The 20,972-nt window shown below is 39.0% G+C and overlaps 1 protein-coding gene across 4 annotated transcripts in view; it reads right to left on the bottom strand.

Moving 5' to 3' along the window:
- FNDC3A (fibronectin type III domain containing 3A) overlaps window positions 1–11,918 on the bottom strand; it is a 180,556-nt gene extending 168,638 nt beyond the window's left edge. For 3 of the 4 annotated variants that reach the window (XM_043992461.1, XM_043992464.1, XM_043992463.1), the window contains exon 1: window positions 11,633–11,918. The gene's annotated coding sequence lies outside the window, so the exon portion shown is untranslated. Of the gene's footprint in view, window positions 1–10,814; window positions 11,015–11,632 lie in introns of those variants that run through there. The other variant, XM_043992462.1, reaches the window with a different exon arrangement.
- Between the last annotated feature and the right edge of the window lie 9,054 nt (window positions 11,919–20,972).

Here is a 20,972-nt window from a genome sequence, read left to right as displayed (position 1 = left end):
ATAATTTGAAAATCACTGGACTACCTGAAAACCATGACCAAAATAAGAGCTTAGACACCATCCTCCAAAAGATTGTTAGGGAAAAAATGCCCTAATATTCTAGAAGCAGAAGCTAAAATAGAAATTGAAAGAATCCACTGATCACCTCCTGAAACAGATCCCAAAAGGAAAACCTCCAGGAATATTCAGAACTCCCAGGTCAAGGAGAAAATGTTGAAAGCAGCTAGAAAAAAGGAATTCAAATACTGTGGAACTCCAATAATGATAAAACAAAATCTAGCAGCGTCTACATTAAAGGCCTGGAGGGCATGGAATATGATATTCCAGAGGGCAAAGGAACTGGGACTATAGCCAAGAATCACATACCCAGTAAAATTGAGTATAATCATTCAGAGGCAAAAATGGGACTTCAATGAAAAAGAGGATTTTTTTGGGCATTTGTGATGAAAAAACCTGAACTGAATAGAAAATTTGACTTTCAAATACAAGACCCTGGAGAATCATAAAAAGGTAAAACAAGAAAAAGAAATCATGAGGGGCATTAAAAGGTTAAACTATTTACATTCATACATGATAAAATAATACTTCCAACTCATAAGAATTTTTTCAGTAAGGAATACACAGAGGACATAGGTCTGAACTGAATATGAAGGGATGGTATTTGTAAAGCATTTATTTTTTGTGTATACTTGTTCTTTGTGGAACAAACAGGGTGGGTTGTTTTATGTTTGGGGCCTGATTTGGGCTCTGGGCTTCCTGGGCCCAGGGATGGTGCTTTGTCCACTGTGCCACCTAGCTAACCCATGATGACATCTTTAAAATAGAGTGAAGGGTAGGAGGAATAGGCTGGGGGAGGGGGAAGGGGAGAGGTAGCTCACATGAAGGAAACAAGAAAAAAGCTTATGGAGGGGAGGGGAAGAGGGGGAAGGAATGGGGGAGTTAGTGAACCTTACTATCATCAGAATTGGCTCAAAGAGGGAATAACATACATACTCAAGCAGGTATAGTAATATATTTTTGCCCTGAGGAAAAGTGGGAGGGGAAGGAGATGGGGGTGGGGAGAGAAGAGGGGAAGGAGGGAGCTGTAAAAAGCAAAACACTTTGGAGGAAGGTGAAGATGTTCTGCATAACAGCACATGTTTGACATATGTTGAATTGCTTGATTTCATAGGGAGAGTTGAGGAGGGAGGGAGGAAGAAAAATTTAGAAAATAGAATTAGCTCAAAGACCTTAACCTCATCAGAGTGAGTTTAAGGAGGAAAAAACATACACACCCAATTGGGATGAATAATCTTTTTAACCATAAGGGAAAGTAGGAGGGAGAGAGGATAAGGAGGGAAGGGTGAATGAAGGGAGGGTAGAGTGGGGAAGGGGGGCAGTCAGTAGCAAAACACTTTTGAGCAGGAATAGGGCAAAGTAAGATAGAAAATAGAGTAAATATTATTGGAAGGGAATAGGATGGAGGGAAATAGTTATGATGATTGATTACAATGGCAAAATATATGGTACCTACTCTGCTGGGCTATTGTGAAGAAATGAGCAGGATGTTATCAGAAAAACCTGGAAAGACCCACATGAACTGAAGCAGAGAGAAATGTACTGTATACAAAATAATAGCATTAGTGTAAGATGATCTGCTGGAAAGCAAGTGGTTATTTTCAGCAAGGCAATGATCCAATATAATTCTGAAGAACTTATGAAAATTGCAATCCATCTACAGAGAAAGAACTGATGGTATCTGAAAACAGACTGAAACACATTTTTTTTTGACAATTCCTTAATCTGAAATTTTTTTTTATCTGTTTTCTCTCACAACCTAGTCAATGCAGAGATGTTTTCCATGACTACTCATGTATAATTTATATTGAATTGCTTGAGTTCTTGGGGTGGGGGGTGGGAAGGGAGGGAGGAAGAGAAGTTGAAACACAAAGTTAAAAAAAAAAAAAGGATCATTGGACCACCTGAATGCCATGACCACAAAAGAGCCTAGACACCATATTTAAGAAATCTTTTAAAAGAAAACTGTTCTATTCTATTAGAACCAGAGATCAAAGTGGAAATATAAGGAATTTTCTAGGTACTTTCTTTAACAAACTTCAAACCCCAAACTCCCAGGAACATCACAGCCAAAATCCAGGGTTTTCAGGTCAAAAATTAAAATAAAATAAAATACTGAAAGCAGCCAGAAAGAAAGAATTCAAGTACTGAGGAGTGACAGTCAGGATCAGGCATGATTTAGTAGCCACCATGATAAAGGAGAGGAGAACTTGGAATACCATATTCTGGGAGGCAAAGGATATAAGCTTACAGCCAAGAATTATGTACTTTGCAAAACTGAGCATAATTGGAGAAAGGGGGAATGGACCTTTAATGAAATAGAGGACTTGCAAGCATTCCTGATGAAAACACCAGAGCTCTGTAAAAACTCTGAAGTTCAAGCACAAGAATTAAAAGAAACATAAAAAGGTAAACATGAATGAACAATGATAAAGGAACAAACAAGGATAAACTTTGTTTTTCAGTTGTTTTCAGTCATTTCTGATTCTTCATGACCCCATCTAGGATTTTCTTGACAGAGATACTAGAATGATTTGCCATTTCCTTCTCCAGCTCATTTTACAGATGAGGAAACTAAAACAAACAGGGATAAGTCACTTGCCAGGGTCACAAAACTTATAAGTGTCTGAGGCCAAATTTGAACTCAGGAGGATGAGTTTTGATGATTCCAGGATGGGCACTATATTCCCTGTGTCACCTAGCTGTCCCTAAGGATAAACTGCTTACATTCAAATATGAGGAGATGATGTATGTGTCCCCTCTGAACCTTATTATTATCAGGAGTCATAGAGGGAATCTATTAGAAAGAAGGTTTGGGAAGTAGTTCTGTTCGTCTGGAAAAGGAATGGAAGAATAATATACTAGGGAAAGAAGGAAAAAGGATAAGAAAAACTATCTCACATAATCAGGGTACACAAGCAGACAAACAAGAAAGAGGGTGGCTGAACTCAAACCTCATTCTCATCTAAACTAGTGAAAGGAGGGAATAATACGGTACTTAAACACACACACGAAGTTGGATACAAAAAAATTTCATTTAACAGACAAATAGAAAAAGGGGAGAAGACAATTAGAGGAAGAACTTAAGGCAGATTAAGGGAGGAATCAGTCTAAGCAAAACAAATCCTAAGGATGTATGAAAATATAGCTCTTTTTGAGGTAGCACAGTATGAGAATCTAAGGAGGTACCCATCAACAGGGGATTGGCTGAAAGAATTAAGGTATATAAATGTGATGAAATACTATTGTGCAGTAAGAAATGAAGGTGATGGTTTCAGAAAAACTTTGGAAGACCTCTATGAATTGATGCATAATGAAGTAAGCAAAATTAGGAAAACAATTTATAAGGAGACAATATTTTGGTAAAGATAAAAAATATGAAAGGTAAATATAATGACCAAACACGATTACTGAGGAGTAACGATGAAACATATTACCTATACCCTGAAAGAGGTGAAGGGCTCAGAGTGCAGGATGAGACTTTTGTTTGTTTTACATGTTGCTAACAAGGGTTTGATTCCCAGTACACGCACCTCACCCCTCACCCCACCCCCACCCCCAATTGGGGGTTAGATTTTTGCTGAATGAAAAAAAAATTGTAATAATTAAATTAATTGTCCTTGTCTTATTAAACAGAATACACAGAATTAATTTAACCTTTTCTTGATGTCTCAGTGTTACAAACCTTAATTTTTACAATGTGCTATAGTAATGCCCTAAGGATCTTTTGAATTATATTAGAGCTTTTTGACCCTATATTAAATGGCCCCAGACTTTTATGTAATTCTGCTTTGGCTAGCTCCTTCTAGGCACTTCTAAGTTTATAAGATACAGCCTCACCCCTTAACTGCTTCTGGTTCTTTACAGCCCAGGACCAAGACTGAATTGTTAAGATTAATTTTAGGCAAAATTACAGGTCAACAAGGGTGTGTGTGTGGCCTGAGGGTGGCTCCATTATGAACTAAAGAACAGGCTTGGTGACAACAATCTCCACTACTCAGAAGCCTTTTTCTTGTTACTTTCAGTTTCCAGGGTGTGGTCAAGGTTTCTGGAAATTTGACCACCAGATAAACGTTACTAAATTAGTCTTTTCTGCTTCTGTGTTTTCTATATATTAAAGCTAATTAAACCTCGGAACATGGAAAACATTTTAAATTGTAGTTGCAATAAAAATGACCAATTTATTTTATTTTATTTTATTTTTTTAGTGAGGCAATTGGGGTTAAGTGACTTGCCCAGGGTCATACAGCTAGTAAGTGTCTGAGGTCAGATTTGAACTCAGGTCCTCCTGACTCCAGGGCCAGTGCTCTATCCACTGCGCCATCTAGCTGCCCCAAAATGACCAAATTTTACTGCCTAAGTGGTACATTGCTTTAGGATTGTGGTCTTTAAACTTATTTGATTACACACCAAATTAGTAAAAAATAAAATAAAAATTAAGAATGAACCCATAATACATACATGTATATAAAGTACACTGTAGTAAATCTAAGCACAAAAATAAAATTATGTCCCTCCTATATGATTGTTATTAATTGATGAGTACTTTTGTACTAACATTTTTGGAGCAGTGGATAGAGCATTGGCCCTGGAGTTAGAAAGGACCTGAGTTCAAATTTCATCTCACTCTTACTAGCTGTGTGATCTTGGGCAAGTAAGTCACTTAACCCCAAATGCCTGATGTATATCTTGCCACATGACTCAGATGGCTCTGCACAACCCTCCCTCACTTAAATCTAATTTACTGTAAGTCATGATGTCACCCCAGTTGGAAAATAAGGACAAACAATTTGCAATGTAATTTAAACAAAATGTAAATTTTATAAGGATAAAGATGAAATAACATTTCATTCTAGAGTCAACTGGAATTTAAAGAATAAGGGTATATGATGTAGTCAGATGTGTTCTTTAGGAAAGTTACTTTAACAGTTTGTGGAGAATGGATTGAAGAGGAAAGGCATCTAAGACAGGCAGACCAATCATTAAGATGTATCTGCAATAGTCCAGGTGAAAGGTGAAAAGGACTGAAACCAAGGTGCAGCTCAGTGAGGAGAGAGAAAGGGAGAGGTACGAAAGGTTTTTGTGGAGGTAGAAAAGACAATACTTGACAACTAAATGCATTATGAGTAGCAAGAGAGTGAAGATTTGAGGATAACATCAGGTTGCTTGAAGGATGGTGGTACCTTCAAATGTAAAAGAAAATGTGAAAGAGTGATGAGTTTGAGAGGAAAAGATAACCATAATGAGATGGTAGGTAAGTGCTACTATTATCACCCACACTTTACAGATGAGGAAACTGAGGCAACAGAGGTTAAGTGACTTGCCAGAGTCAGACAGCTGGATTTGAATTTAGGTCTTCCTGACTCCAGGCCCAGCTGCCACCTAGCTGCTTAACTATATCAGTTATAAACAAGTACAGAAGGAAAATGCACTGTCCATATATGAAGATTATACTATTTATAATTGTTGTATTATAATATTTAGTATCCTATGTATTTCCAACTTATCTCATATATATAATTTGTTTGTACATAATTATATCTTACCTTCCCCATTAGAGTGTGAGCTCCCTGAGAATAGTAACTTTTACTTTCCTTTCTATCTCCAGTGCTTTAGCACAGTGATCAGCATATAGAACACACATTTTTTTTGACTGAATGTACTTTTCAAATAGTTCTTCTTAAAATGTTAGTGATAGGTTTATGCTGAGGCATCAGCATCTGTCTGATCTTCCTTTGTAGTCAAGTACAAGTTAGAACCTACCTACCTTCTCAGTTTGTTTTTGTAACTAGTAGCCAACATGTTTCACACTATGTTGGCACATCATTCTTATGTTATCCTCATCTGAAATATTCTGCATATATTATATCTATCTTCTCCAAAATATTTCTGACCACTCCAGCATTCCCTGTCCCTCACTAAATCTCCCTCTCTTCCAAATGACTGCACACTTACAGAGCATATCTCACAGTATAATGCTTATACTCCTTTGTATTGTTCCCTAGTTATTTCTTCTTGACCATACTCCTTAAGAACAAGGAATATACCATTCTTTACCACTTGTTTTCTCAGCAGCATTTAGTAGTGGCAAAAAACAAAACAAAAACCTTTGGTCTACTATTTGTGAGATGCCTGGCTGGGGTTAAAGGTCCAGTCTAAGACCAGGAAATGGTATGAAATTAAATGGCCTCATAGAGCAAACCCAACTATATAAATTCATCAGCTAGGGGTACTTTCTCTAACCAAGAGAACCAATCTGTCCTTGTTGAGCTTACCGATTACAACCTTAAAGTGATTAGCATTGTGCCTAGCACTTATGTGCCTACTTATATAGGCACTTAATAAATAAATGGCTGTACTTGTAGGCAAACATACTAACATTATGCTATATATCCATACAGACACAGACACAACTCTGATTATAATCAGATTTGTGATGATTTGGGGGTGCTACTGCCATGCTTTATCACAGGCTGCCTCCAGCCCTGGAAACTATACTGTACCTATCCTTGCTGCTTACCTCCACCACTAAGAATCCTTAGGTTCCTTTCAAAGCTCAGCTCATGTATCACCTCTCATGGGAAGCCTTTCCTGATCCCTTTAGTTCTTAGTGCTCACTCCTACCTCCCAAATGACGATAAAGTGGAATGAGCACTGACTGGATTCAGAATTCCTGGGCTTAAACACCACCTCGGATGCTTACTGTACATGCAGCTCTGGGGTTGTTAAATGAGAGTGTTACATTAGGAAGCCTCTGACATAAGCAGCAGCTAGGTGGAACAATGGATGGAACACTTGTCCTGGTGTCAGGAAGACCTGAGTTTAAATCTGACCTCAGATATTTACTAGCTGTGGGATCCTAGATGTGTCACTTCACCTCTGTTTGCTTCAGTTTTCTCATCTATAAAATGAGGTAAATAATAGCACCTACCTCCTAGGGTTAAGAGGATCGAATAAGATAACAACTGTAAAGCGCTTAACATATTGCCTTGCACATAGTAAGGGCTATACAAATGTTAGCTATTATTATTATTATTTTTTTTTTTTTAGCTATGTGATTTTGGGCAAGTCACTTAACCACTGTTTGCCTCAGTTTCCTCAACTATAAAATGGGGATAATAATAGCAACTATCTCCCAAGGTGGTTGTGAGGATCAAATGAGGCAATATTTGTAAAGCACTTAGCACAGTGCCTGGCAGGCAATGCTGTATAAATGCTTATTCCCTTTTCCTTCCCTTCCTTATGTCTATGATTCTATGAATTCTCTCCCCGCCCCATACTATAAGCTCCTGGAAAGAAGGTTTTTGGGGGTGGGCCTTTGTGTCCTTGGTAACTAACACAGATACTTGCATAGAATAGGTCCTTTGGAAATGCTTATGGTATTGAATTTGTTTATGATGCAAGGATTTACAAAAAAAATTATCATCCTTTTGGCATATCCTCCTATACCCAATAAGATTCTCAGTGGAATCTATTTCACTGAACTTGCAGAATACTTTGAATATTCTGATATTCTAGAACACAGGGCAGAATTAAGTAAGATTCAACTGATAAATAAAGTCTTAATTTGTTTTTTAAAAATCAACTTTATAACTTATATGACAGAAGGAAGCATGGCTAACAGCAGTATTTTGTAAAAAAAAAAAAACAAAATCTGGAATGCAAGTAATATGAATTAACAATGTGATATGGCAGCCAAGAAAGTAAATGCAACCTTAGACTGCATTAGGAGAGGTACAGCATCCACAAGTGAGGAAGTAATGGTCCCACTGTACTCTGCCCTGGTCAAACCATACCTAGGCTACTGTTTTCAGTTCTAGGGACCAATAGGAAAAACACTGATCAAAAGGAGGACAAATTTCAACAAAAGGATGTTGAAATAGTTAGAGACTGTGCTATATGAAGAATGGCTGAAGGAAAGAAGGATGGAAGTCTTAAGGTGGGGCATGATAGTTGTTTTCAAGTACTAGAAGGGCTGCCAAATGGAATAAGGACTGGATTTGTTATGCCTGGCCCCAGAAACAGGAACAATGGGAAGTTGCAAATAAGCTCAATATAAGGAAAAACTCAGGGGTAGTGAGTTCCCCCTCACAAGAAGTCTTAAAACAAAGGTTAGATGACACCTTGTCAAGTATGTTATCAGAGGCAGTGGTTAGACTGCACAGCCATTAGAGTTTCTTCCAACTCTGAAATTCTGTGATTCTGTAAAGACAGGCAAGTTGCCTTCCTAAGACCACAGCACTCAATTGGCAGAAGAAAAGAAGGGAGGGAGATTACACATGCAGAAGACTAGACACAGACTGACTAGGAGGCTGACTACAGGGCATAATGCCAATTTGAAAGAGACAAACACTCATGTGTGTCTGGAGAAGATATAGGTGTCACATACCAAGAGATACAAATAAAGATCACTCAAAATTGAGTCAGTCTCTGAGAAAGGCAGGGCTATACATTTATCATAATATAAAATGAAAAAAAGCCCTTTTGGGCAAATTGATCCCAATCTCCCTTCTACAAAAGTACACTTTGCATTAGTACAGTATTGCTCCCTGAAATGTTCAATAATGTAGGGAATCAATATTTTGGTTTTGCTAGTAAAGAAAGTAAAGCACAAAAATAATTAAAGTCAGTTTCCTGACTTCCAATCTGATGTTTTGTTCTAGAATTTTTGTTATACAAGCTTCAAAAAAAGCAAACACCCTTCTCAGACAAAAAAATAAAAACACAAAACAACCCCCATCTTTTAATCTGTCTGACAAAATGTAATTGTAATATATCCACATTTCATATCTTAAGTTCTTTAGTTCAGTTTCAAGGGGGGTGGGGTTAAAAGAATGCTTTAAAAATAATGCCTAAACCGTCTTGTTTGAGTAGTTACCTCATCATCAAGTGACATTTTCTTAATGTTAGGAAATCAAGGAAAAAAACCACAAGAAATACAAACCTGTAATTCATACAGCCAATATTACAAAAAAAAACAAGTATAAATGTCTAAACCAAAAGAAGTCTAAATTAACAAAAGATGGTCAAATTATGAGTTAAATGAACTTAAGTAAACCCAGAATATAAATAAAGGCACATAAGTAAAAAAACAAACAAATTTTATTTCTTTTCTCTAGGTTCCTTGCTTACTCACGGCCTACTTTTTTCTCCATGCAATATTTTAATATGCTTTTCTGTATTTGATCTTTATTGATGAGCATTCTCTCCACTTATATCTTAAAGGTCAAAAAATCAAAACTATAGCAAAGAGCTCTGGGTGGGAATTAAGGAGACCCAAGTCACTTAATCTGAGTCTCGGTTCCTTCATCTATAAAATGAATTGAATTGGATGTCCATTTAGCTCTGAAATTTTATTACTGATTCCCTGAGACAATTATTAGAGTATGATCAGCTTTCAATTATCCACAAAACAGAATCTGAGCAGTTAAATGGTTAATTCCAAATAACAATCAAAACTATACTATACTCATCTTGGGAAAGTACCTGATTATTACAAAAGCAAATTCCCTAATATGTATGCACATAATTACATTTTACATATGCTGTTAAAATGAGTCTATACACACAGGCACTCAATTCATTTTTGGGGGGGACAGAAAAAGGGACACAGACAGGCAACACGCAAATATACAGGTGACCAAGATGAAATCAATCTGAGTTGACATCAATATTGTCACACTTAATCTACAAGTGGAAAACAGAAATGCACATATGAAGAAAATGTGCTAAAATTTTGTAGGGAAAAGGCTATTATTTCTGATATCACAAGAACACTTCTATTCAAAAGTGAATTTAACAGAATGGGGGGGGAAGTCTGTAAATTATCCTCTCCTTGTCTCTGTAACAAGTATTAGTGGCCTAAAAAAGGTTCAGTAATATGGGCTCTATTAGTTATTAAAATCCTTCCCAGACACTGTCCAATTTCTTTCAGGCCTAGCATCTGTCCTCATGCACATGATTTCCATTAGATTTTCATTCTTAGAGGAAAAAAAAAAACCTAATTCAGTGGCAATAAATAGGGGAAGAGTAGAAGCCAATTTCTCTCTGGGGCATTTACTTCATTGACATAAATAACCTATTCTAAAAAAAGAATATACTCTCTCCTAATGAATGGCTAAAACTTGTGGCAACATGATGTATATGCTAATCAAAAAAATTCATTCTTAAAAAAATGGATTCAATGAAAATAAACAGGCAAAGAATAGAAGCCAATTTCTCTCTGGGGCATTTACTTCTTCATTGACATAAGTAATCTATTAAAAAAATAGACTCTTTTCTAATGAATGGCTAAAACTTGTGGTAACAATGATATGCATATATTTACCAAAAAAAACAAGAAAAATTTCAAATAAACATTTACCGAAACACAAGAGCATAGCCACAAAATGCAATTCGTTTTTGCCAAACATATGGTGTTTTAGCGCTGATCTTAGCAGTAGTATGTATCATGCTAAAAAATGGAGCAAGCCCAAAAAGCATTACTAAATTTCATTTTTGGTTGTAACATACATTATACTGGTCCTGTCTTGAAGATGCCTTCAAACATATTGAAAAGAGCATTTCTGTCCTAAGAACACATAATGAATACATAGAGATCTATACGAAATAGGGATGTAAATAAGTCTTGTGAGGTTGGCATCAGTCCCAGTGAACCGACATGGACACACGTAAGGAAAATCTTAGTAGCTAATTCCTAAGGACCTACAACTGCATCTCCCCCCTCCCCAAATTCCGAAGCCCCGGAGAATCCTCACCTAGGACACACAGCAAACAGCCACTCCACCGTTCTTGAGTTTTAAGACCGGATTATGTGTCAATTTTCCCTTAATTGACACATGACGTCCTTTTCAGGTAGTGTCAAAAGTTCAAAAATCCAAGTTGGTCACCCGAAGGCTGCGCCCCGAACGCCAACCTCCTGGTGGAACAGGTGGTTCACTCACCCAAGTGGAGTCTCCAGCCTACTCCTCCCCCCCACCCCCGCCCCCGCTGTCGTCGCCGCCGAGGATCAAACACGGAAGGGCAGGTTTTCAAGGTTTTAAACCCAAGAAGAAGGGGGCGGGGGCGAGGGCGGGGGTGGGGGAGGAGAATCATCTTCAGGAAAAGCTTCCAACTTCAGCCGCTGCCAAGTTTCCAAAGCCAGATGATGGGTGATGGGCGGGCGCCAGGCGATCACGAATGAGGAGGGTCTCGGATGCGCCGGGGAGAGCGGGGGGCGCTCGGCGGGCCAGGGGGTGCGGAGGGGCATGTGGAGCTGGAGGGGCTGCGACTCTCCTCCCCGCCGGGGGCGGGGTGGCCACAGGGCAGCAGGTGTAGGAGAGACAAGTCCCTCCGGCGCCCCTGGACCCCTGGCCGCTGGGTCGGGCCGTGCCGGGGACCCCGCGATCCTCACGGCCAGCCCGCCCCGCACACCCAGCCCTGCCAGATTAACGGTCTCCACGCCGCGGTCACTCCGGTTCCGGCGGCGGCTCCTGATGCACCACTCCCCTCCCTGTCACCCTCCCCACCATCCCCGCCATCCTCCCCTCAGCAGGTCCCCATCCTCGCGGCCCCGGGAGGCCTCGGGGGCTCTCACCTCCTCAGCTGCGCTGCACTCCCGCAGCGGTTCCCCCGGCTCCGTCTCGCCTCCTCGTCGTCCCGCGGCGCCGCCTCCTTCTCCTCCTCCTCCTCCCCCGCCCCGTCTTCCTTCCCTAGCTCTGGCAGCGGAGGGGGCTGCTGGCGGTGGCGCTGTGACTGCTGTGGGAGTGGTGTCCCCGCAGTGACGGCGCCGCGACTCAACCTCGCTCTTCGCCCAGTCTCCGGGTGGCTCCCTCTTTCTGTTTCACTCGGGGGACTACAAACGCCGCTGCCGCCATGCTTACTACGGCCCACAGGGGGAGGAGCCAGGAGCCGGGGCGCAGAGTGCGCCTGCGCAGAGCTCCGCCCCCTCCACTTGGTTCTCAGAACCCTCCTCCTGTCTCCTCCCGCCCACCCTAGAAAGGGGGCGGTTCTTCTCTAAGGAACTTGTAGCGGGGCTCGAGACCAAGTCCACCCGAACTTTCGAACCTAATCTCCGGAGGGGGTCACGTATCTCCCTGAGCTACGGACCACGGAGGTGGGGTTCAAGGTACTTAACAAGTGCTGCACCCCAAATGCAGACTTAAGAGTATTTACCTCCGGTGAAGAAACCCAACTTAATGATCTTCAGAAGGAATATCAACATAAAGCATATGGCAAGAGACACTTTAAAATGGCTCACAATAACAATTACAAGACTCAAATAAGAAAAATATGAATTCTGCAAAACATCACTACAGCTGTAGAAGTTTAGCACCCATGCTAAATATATGGTGTAATAATAATAATATAACGTATTTTAAATATATCTGTATACATTTGTTTTGTTATATACTTATGTATTAACAGAATATATTTAATGTTATGTTATATTAAACAATATACAAATATGATCATGTATAATTAAATATATTTATTACATATAATACATCTTGCTATGTATGATACCTAGTAAGGCATAATGACCTGGTGGCTAGCACACTATTTTTCATTGTTCCACAGGCCACCAATTCCCATTCTATTAATCTATTCCTGAAAGTATACTTGAGACCACCACCAATAAGCTTTCCTGGAACCTGAGCATTAGCACAGACTGGACTGTTTTCCACAACTGCTTGGACATAACACCAATCCATAAAAACTTAAAACAAGGTTTTAAACAGATGTTGGCATTCCACTTATTCAATCATCAAAGCTACATAGAAGGAAACACTTTCAGAAATTAGAGAGAAGAAATCGAAGTGGAACAGGATGAGGCACATAGCATTCCAGTATTCCTGTCTACTACTGGAAATGTCCCAAGGATGATTTTTATGAATTTACAGAAGATGATCTTACCTCCTAATACTTCTATTCAACTACTTTCTTTCTTTTTTAAGTGATTTGCCCAGGGTCACATAGCTAGTGAGTGTCAAGTGTCTGAGGTCAGATTTAAACTCAGGTCCTCCTGAATCCAGCAGGTGCTTTATCCACTGCGCCACCTATTCAACTACTAAAAAAGTTATTTTATCCACCTGTGCAATGGTGCAGAGAAAATTAAATATAAGAACAATAGTGGAACAGTGACCTGTCCCAGCTTCATTTCTATCTTAATTCCATTAAATAAGGGGGAAAGAGTAAGCATTTATACAGCACCTAGTAGGTGCTTTTATAACCCTGCAAAGTTAAATATTATTATTATCCCTATTTTACAGTTGAGGAAACTAAGTCAAACAGAGGTTAAGTGATTCGTCCAAGATCACACAGCTAATACTCATCAGAGACTTGATTTGAACTCAGGTCTTCCTGACTCCAGGCCCAGTACACTATCCAGTGCACTACCAAACACCAGAACATGATAATAATATTCAAATAATTTTCTTTGTGGAGTTTTCCGTTTGTAAATAGCTTTGCATATATGCATTTGCTAATTTGGAATCACCAACTAAGTAAGGTGAGTTTTGAAACCGTCATTATTATCAAAGAGGTACAGTGGGGTAGGAGATAGAGTATAGGATTTGGAGTCTGGAAAACTTAGATTTCAAATCCTGCACCTGACTCTTACTAAGCTATGTGACCATGTGCAAATCACTTTTTCTTTCTGAGCTTCAGTTTCCCCATCTGTAAAAATGGGGGTAATGATATTGACCAAACTAGGTTGCCTTGAGCTCCAAATGAGATAATTAATCATAAAGACTTAAGGAAAATTCAGTCGTCAAATGTTGACTGTTAAGATATGCTTTATAAAATATTAGAAACTGATTTAAAGTGAGTCCTTGCTATCTTTAATGTAACCTTGGCTATGTAGTCTGTGTTTTGCTCAATTTTCCTAACCAACTAAATTCTAGGAAAGATAATAAAAGTAAGTCTGATTTCCTTACGATGGCCTGCAAACTGTCTCTAACACCATCTAAATGGCATCTATAAAATCCAGACATTCCAACACACTTAGCCCACTCCATAGAAAACATGGAAGGTTTTTGTTAATCCTCAACCTTGAGGATGGCAGCAGCATAGTATGGCAAAAAGACCAAGTTGAGATTGCCTTTTCTTGCTATTACTCTGGGAACCATCATCTAGGGAGCTGGGTGGGGAAGAGGCCCTTTTCAAGAGATGGGAATCATTCCTCCTTTTGTTATCCTTTCCATCCATACCAAGTAGTAAGGCATTGGGTTGCATTCAGAGTTCTAGAATGAAATAAAACTCCAGAACACCCCCCATAATAGATTTTAAGCTTCTTGAGGATACTCAGCAGGTCTTATAAATCTTTGTCTTTCCAGTGCCTTGCATGTAGTAAGCACTTAATAATATATGTTTGCTGAATTGATGTAGTTACCTGGTATTATTGGAGAAGTTGTACCACATAACCAAATGATCAAGATAATCAGTTTACTTCCTTAAACACTAAAATCTTTTATATTAATTACTTTATGTATAAATATTTCTAAAACTGATCGTACAGTTACCTACCTTATTAAACAGACTATACTTAACACCAACATTTGATCTTTTCTTTTCTTTCTATACCCTCTCCAGGAAATTCACATTCGTTTCCCTGTTGCTTAAACCAGAGGTGTCAAATTAACTCTTGCTCCGAGTGTCTCTTGAAGGTGATCCAAACAATATTAAAATGTAATGGGGGGGGGGGACGGCTAGGTGCCACAGTGGATAAAGCACTGGCCCTGGATTCAGGAGTACCTGAGTTCAAATCCGGCCTCAGACACTTGACACTTACTAGCTGTGTGACCCTGGGCAAGTCATTTAACCCCCATTGCCCCGCAAAAAAAAAAAATGTATTTGGGGAATATTTAACAAAAATACAATACAATGTAGATAATGTCGATATGTGGTTTTCTAAGTCAGTATGAGGCCAGGGATCTCTTCCTATTTGTTTGACACTGCTGGCTTAAATTATTATGGAGGTGGCACCAGAATTTCAAACTCCTTCACCTTACTTTCAGTCTAATGCCACCCTACCTTTCCATCTAATTGGACTGCTCAAGATCTTCTATCTGCCAATTATATTTCCTGTATCTCCATGCTTTTATTCCCAGTGTTCTCTGTGATTGGAATGTACAATCTCCTCTTTGCCTGCTGAATTCCTACCTATCCTTTAAAACTTAAATTCTTTACATTTCACTCCCAAGAACTTTTCCTTCCCTCATTCCCTGCTTTTGGGAACAACTTTTCTCCTTGGACCTCACAAAGCATTTTATTCAGAATTATCTCAGAAGAAAGGATCTCCAAACTTTTTTGAGCATACACCTCTAGAAGTAAAAAAAAAAAAATTGAGCACATGCCACCAATATATGTATATTTACTTACTTATAGATTATACATACATAACCATCTTAATGATGCATATCATAAAACAAACAAAAAAATTAAAAATTATGAGATAAATATGGAATAATATATGATCCTAGAGTGAATAATATATTATCCTAGAGTTTACTGAGTAGGAGAGTGACATGGTCAGACTTGCCCTTCAGGAAAATCCCTTTTGTAACTGTGTGGAGGAGAGATTGAAGTAGAAAAGAGACTTAAGGCAGAGAGATTTTTAGAAGGCTAAGGCAAGAAATGATAAGAGCTTGAATGAGTGTGGTGGCTGTGTGAGTAAAGGAAAAGAAATCTAGGGGCAGCTGGGTGGCTCAGTGGATAGAGCACCGACCCTGGATTCAGGAGGACCTGAGTTCAAATCTGTCCTCAGACACTTGACACTTACTAGCTGTGTGACCCTGGGCAAGTCACTTAATCCTCATTGCCCTGAAAGAAGAAAAAAAAGAAAAAAGAAATCTATAAGAAAGATGTGGGAATAGACAAGATTTGGCAACCAATTATATAAGTGAGTTGAGAGCGAGGAATCAAGGACAAAACCTAGCTAACCGGAAGCATGGTGGTGTTCCCAACAATAAAAGGGAAGGCTGGAATAGGCATGCATTTGGGGAAAGGTCAATGTAATGAGATCTATAAGGAGGAATCACATCTGTATTTACTCATCATGTGCAACACATTCTATCCCACCCAAAATAAAGTTACTTCTCAAAGTGCAGAGCTTGCTGAAAAGGACCACCCAGCCACAAGGAAATAGAAATAGGGGAGGAGTGGGCTAGAGAGTAGGATTTCTTCAATTTTTTTCCACTTGAGACTCATTTTCACCTGAGAAATTTTTACAAGACCCCGGTATACAGGTATATGAAATAGGAATACATAACCTTTTACTGTTGCCAATTTTTTTGAGACCCCCTCCATATTCAGTTACGCAACCCCACATGGGGTTGAGACCCACAGTTTAAGAAGTATGGGGCAGAGGCAGCTAGGTGGATAAAGCACCAGCCCTGGATTCAGGAGGACCTGAGTTCAAATCCAGTCTCAGACACTTGACATTTACTAGCTGTGTGACCCTGGGCAAGTCACTTAACCCTCACTGCCCTGCAAAACCAAACAAACAAACAAAATAGATTCAAGAAGTTAGGGGCTAGAGGTATAGTGGGAGGCAGGGAGAATTCTACGAGCATAACCCCTTGTACAAGTACTCAAATTATAATCGGGTTATAATAACCCTGAGAAGAAGTCTCTACTTGGCACAGAAAGGAAGAGGTTGGAAGCTTGCATGATGGCAAAAGAGGGCAGAATGGGAAATACTGGGTGATGATGCAGGAAGGGGATTTTTTTTTGTTGTTTTGGAGAGCCCCACAATTGAAAATCATAGGTAAGGTGGGATTTTATAGTCCCACTTTCTGATTGATTGATTACATTTCCCCACTTTTGAGACAGCCACTCTCATGTGCTCATATATTGTATATTTCAGTTTCTGTGTTTGTGTGTTGCTTCTATACTAGCTTGTAAACTCCACAAAGGTGGAAGCTATGTCTTAAAAGATGATAGAATTTTAGAGTTGGAGGAACCTTAGAGATCATCTGGTTCAATTGTTTCATTTTCTAGATGAAGAAGGAAACCTAACCCCAGAAAGGTTAAGTGGTTTCTCCAACGTCAAAAAGTAGTAAGTGACAGAGGAGGGAGTCAAATTAAGGTCTTGTGACTTGAAATCCAGAGGTGTTGTTTTTTCGTTATTACTGACTGTCTAAGCTTCTTCCCCAACCCTACCTAGCACAGTGCTGTGCATGGTCAACGTTTAACAAATGTTTGTACAGGGAATTAATCTTTCTTGATGACTCAGTCATTATTATGACAATGAATTTGAAGCCCATAGAACTATTTGCCTCATACATTATATTGTCTTCTCCACTGTCAGAAGGGCTCCTACTCTTCATCTTCATCACTGTTTCCAAATGCAGCCATTCTTGATATTTACCAATGCTTTTACTGCCCACTGCTCTTTTCTCTGATGCTCAGTGCTTTGTTTCAGTCTCTGTTTTCAACTGCTTTCTTCTTCCAAGTAGCCCTTGTCACTTGGTCCTGGATTCACATGAAGAGTGGATTAAACTGTGGTATATTGTATAAATATACTTATTTTGCTTTGATTTTCTCCCATCCAGCTCTGCTGGAAACCTCTAAGAAAAGCTAAACTAGGTTTGCACCAAGCAAGCAGACCAGACAAGAAATATGCATTTTTAAGTAAACGTGTGGTTGATTTAATCAAATTGCTCCCCCCCCCATTTTGAAAATCTTTGTTAGAATATATGACTCATTGAGGATAGGAGTAAGAATGGAGGGGGAGAATAATTAAAAAAATAAAGGGGAAATGCAAACAAAAGGCACCAAAATTTTTTTAAATTAAAAGGTAAACAAATCTAACACCTCTGTGCCTCAATTTTTTATCTGTTAATTGGGGATAATAATACCTTTAATAACTACTCCAAAAGCAAAATCTTCAGATCCACCCTTAATCTGGAAAGTTTACTATTCCTTTGTTACTTTGAACTCTCCCTCTGATTGGACAGTCCCTGTCAAAATCTCCATTTAAGAAGGGTGCCCAAGCCAAGTGTGTCTCATTCCTTTCTAGGCTATACTTACTCCACACTTTCTCTACTATACCTCTGCACTGGGATACTTTCCTCTCTCCCATATATAACTTTTCAGCTTCTATTTATATGTCTTTCTCCTTTAGAACATTAGTTCTGATGCCCAAAGGGCTATACAACTGTGTATACCCTTTGATCCAACAATGCCACTACTAGGTTTATATGCCAAAGACATCTCTAAAAAGAGAAACAGACCTATTTGTACAAAAACATTTCTAGCAGCTCTATTTATTGTGGCTAAGAAATGGAAATCAAAGGAATGCCCATTAATTGGAGAATGGCTAAACAGACTTTGTGGTATATGATGGTGATGGAATATTATTGTGCTATAAGAAATAACAAGCAGGATGGTTTCAGAAAACCTGGAAAGAATTACATGAACTGATGCAAAATAAAGTGAGCAGAACCAAAAAACTGCTGTAACACATTAACAGCAATATTATATGATGAAGAACTGTGAATGACAGCTCTTTTCAGCAATACAATGATCCAAGACAATCCCACAGAACTAATGATGAAGTATACCATCCAAAGAAAGAACTGATATTGTCTGAATATAAACTGAAGCACGCTATTTTCACTTTCTTTCTTTCATTCTTTTTTAAAAATTTGAGTCTTCATGTACAAAATGACTAACAAATGTTTTACATGATTGCGCATATTGCTTATCATCTCAGGGAGGGGGGAAAGAAGGGGAGGAGGAAGGGAGGGATAGGATTTGGAACTCAAAACTTTAAAAAAATATTTAAAATTGTTTTAATGTAATTGGGGGAAAATAAAATATCAATTATATATTAAAACAAGAACAACAACAACAAAATGCATCCATAACCCTAAAACTACTGTTTACTACCCTCCCCCTCCCCGCCTTCCCCCCCCCCCTCCCCAACTCTTCTGATCTCTCTGCCTGTGCTTGGGAGATTTTGAGACTTGAAACATGGTGGTTGACTTGGAAATGCTAGTTTTACTTAGTGGTCTCTCCCCTTACTTCTTTAATTGTGGATGTCTACTAATTCCAGGATTATTCTAGTTGAGTAACTCTATCAAAAAAGTGAATAATGTTTGCCTGGCATGTCTTGTTTTGATGAAGCCCTGCTGCTGCTTTGCAATCACACCTCACTATTCTAGACTTTCTCTTTAATAATGCATTCTAGAATTTTCCCAAGAAACAAAGTCATCTTCACTGACTTTCAGATACTAGCCTTTTCCTTTTTTTCTTAAACTGGATGATGTTGCTCTTTTCCAGTCCTGCAGTGCCTTTCCTATTCTCTATGATATTCTAAATATCACTAACAGTGCTTTGGTAATCACATCTGCCAGTTCTTTCAGTATCCAAGGATATAGTTCATCTGAGCTAGATGACTCACATTAATCAAGGGCAACTAACTATTCTTTTGCTATCTACTGATTTATCTTGGGTATCAATTCCTGACATACCATTTTCATTCTTTCCATTCTAAAGGTCATTCTTTTCTGCAGAAAAACAGAAACAAAATAAGGATTGAACATATCTGCTTTGTTTTTGTTGTTGGGTACCATCATCCCATTTATCCCATTTTTGCCCTTACTCTTTCCCCCAATATAGCTTTAAAAAACAAAACAAAACAAAACTGTTTGTTTCTTCTCATGAGCTTTTGTGTGGGAAAGAGGTGTCTTTGCCTCCTTATCAGAATTGCTTCCCTTTTTGTCTCCAGAATTTTGTTTTTGAGAATTTCCTTAGCTAACTTAATCTGTGGAATGCTACCAATGCTTTCTTTCAACTCTTTAGCATCTCTCCTATAATCTATGGTTCATGTCCAAATATACACACTTTTCCTCTACTTCTCTATCACAAACTCTAAAAGAGAATAGTTCTCAAGGTTCTATTTTTTCCACTCTAGCAACCAGTTCCTCTCTATTGGCAAGAATCAGATATAGAATATAATTCGTACTATTCTTCCCTTTTTTTTTTCTTTTTTTCTTTTTCTTTTTTTTTTTTTTGCAGGGCAACGGGGGTTGAGTGACTTGCCCAGGGTCACACAGCTAGTAAGTGTCAAGTGTCTGAGGCTGGATTTGAACTCAGGTACTCCTGAATCCAGGGCCAGTGCTCTATCCACTGCGCCACCTAGCTGCCCCCTATTCTTCCCTTTTTTGAAAGATGAAATAATCATTAAGGCAAGTTAATACCTCTTTATTTTGTTGGGTCTAAAGAACACACCAACCTTTTGGGTATCTAGACATCATGATTGCAACGTCTCTATGTCACTCCCCTCTCTTTTCAGTTAGGCTCTTTATACTCATCTCTTTGATGCCCATACCTGAAGAGATAAATTGGGGCCACATGAAGCTGACTTGTTTTGTTTCCTACCATTCTCTCTGTACCTTAATGTTGTCTCTAGATTCCTGACTAACCATTTCAACTCCAAGTAACTGGAGTTTGGGGGGGGGTGTCTACCTTCCTGTGTGTACAATTGGTGAAACCTTAGTGTTGCAGAGCTAATGTGACTAAGGTTTGGAAATGAATACCTCAAATATGCCACACATTTTGGTAAGGGTGGGTCTGACACTTGTTCATTCAGGTTTGATTTTGGGACAGAATGAGACACTTCTAAGTCATTGAATAGTTGACAAAAAATTTATTTTCCCCCAACACAGCGTAAGTATGCATATATATATATATATATATATATATATACACACACACACACACACACATATATATATATATATAGTACATGTAGCTTCTAAAGAAGCAAGGCTCAACTCATGTCCATATGGAAATGTGTTTGGTCAGCAGGTCTTCAGAATTTGACCAAATCAGAGGGTCCTGACTATATGTGGGTAGGACTTTTTATGCCCTTAGGTGATCAGGGCTATGGGAGACAGGGGCCTATCTGATCCCTGGAGAATTTTGTG

This window comes from Dromiciops gliroides, chromosome 3 (assembly GCF_019393635.1).
Source record: "Dromiciops gliroides isolate mDroGli1 chromosome 3, mDroGli1.pri, whole genome shotgun sequence".
Classification (NCBI taxonomy): domain Eukaryota; kingdom Metazoa; phylum Chordata; class Mammalia; order Microbiotheria; family Microbiotheriidae; genus Dromiciops; species Dromiciops gliroides.
The sequence above is the reverse complement of the archived record's forward strand: the minus strand, read 5'-3'. Positions and strand labels throughout refer to the sequence as shown.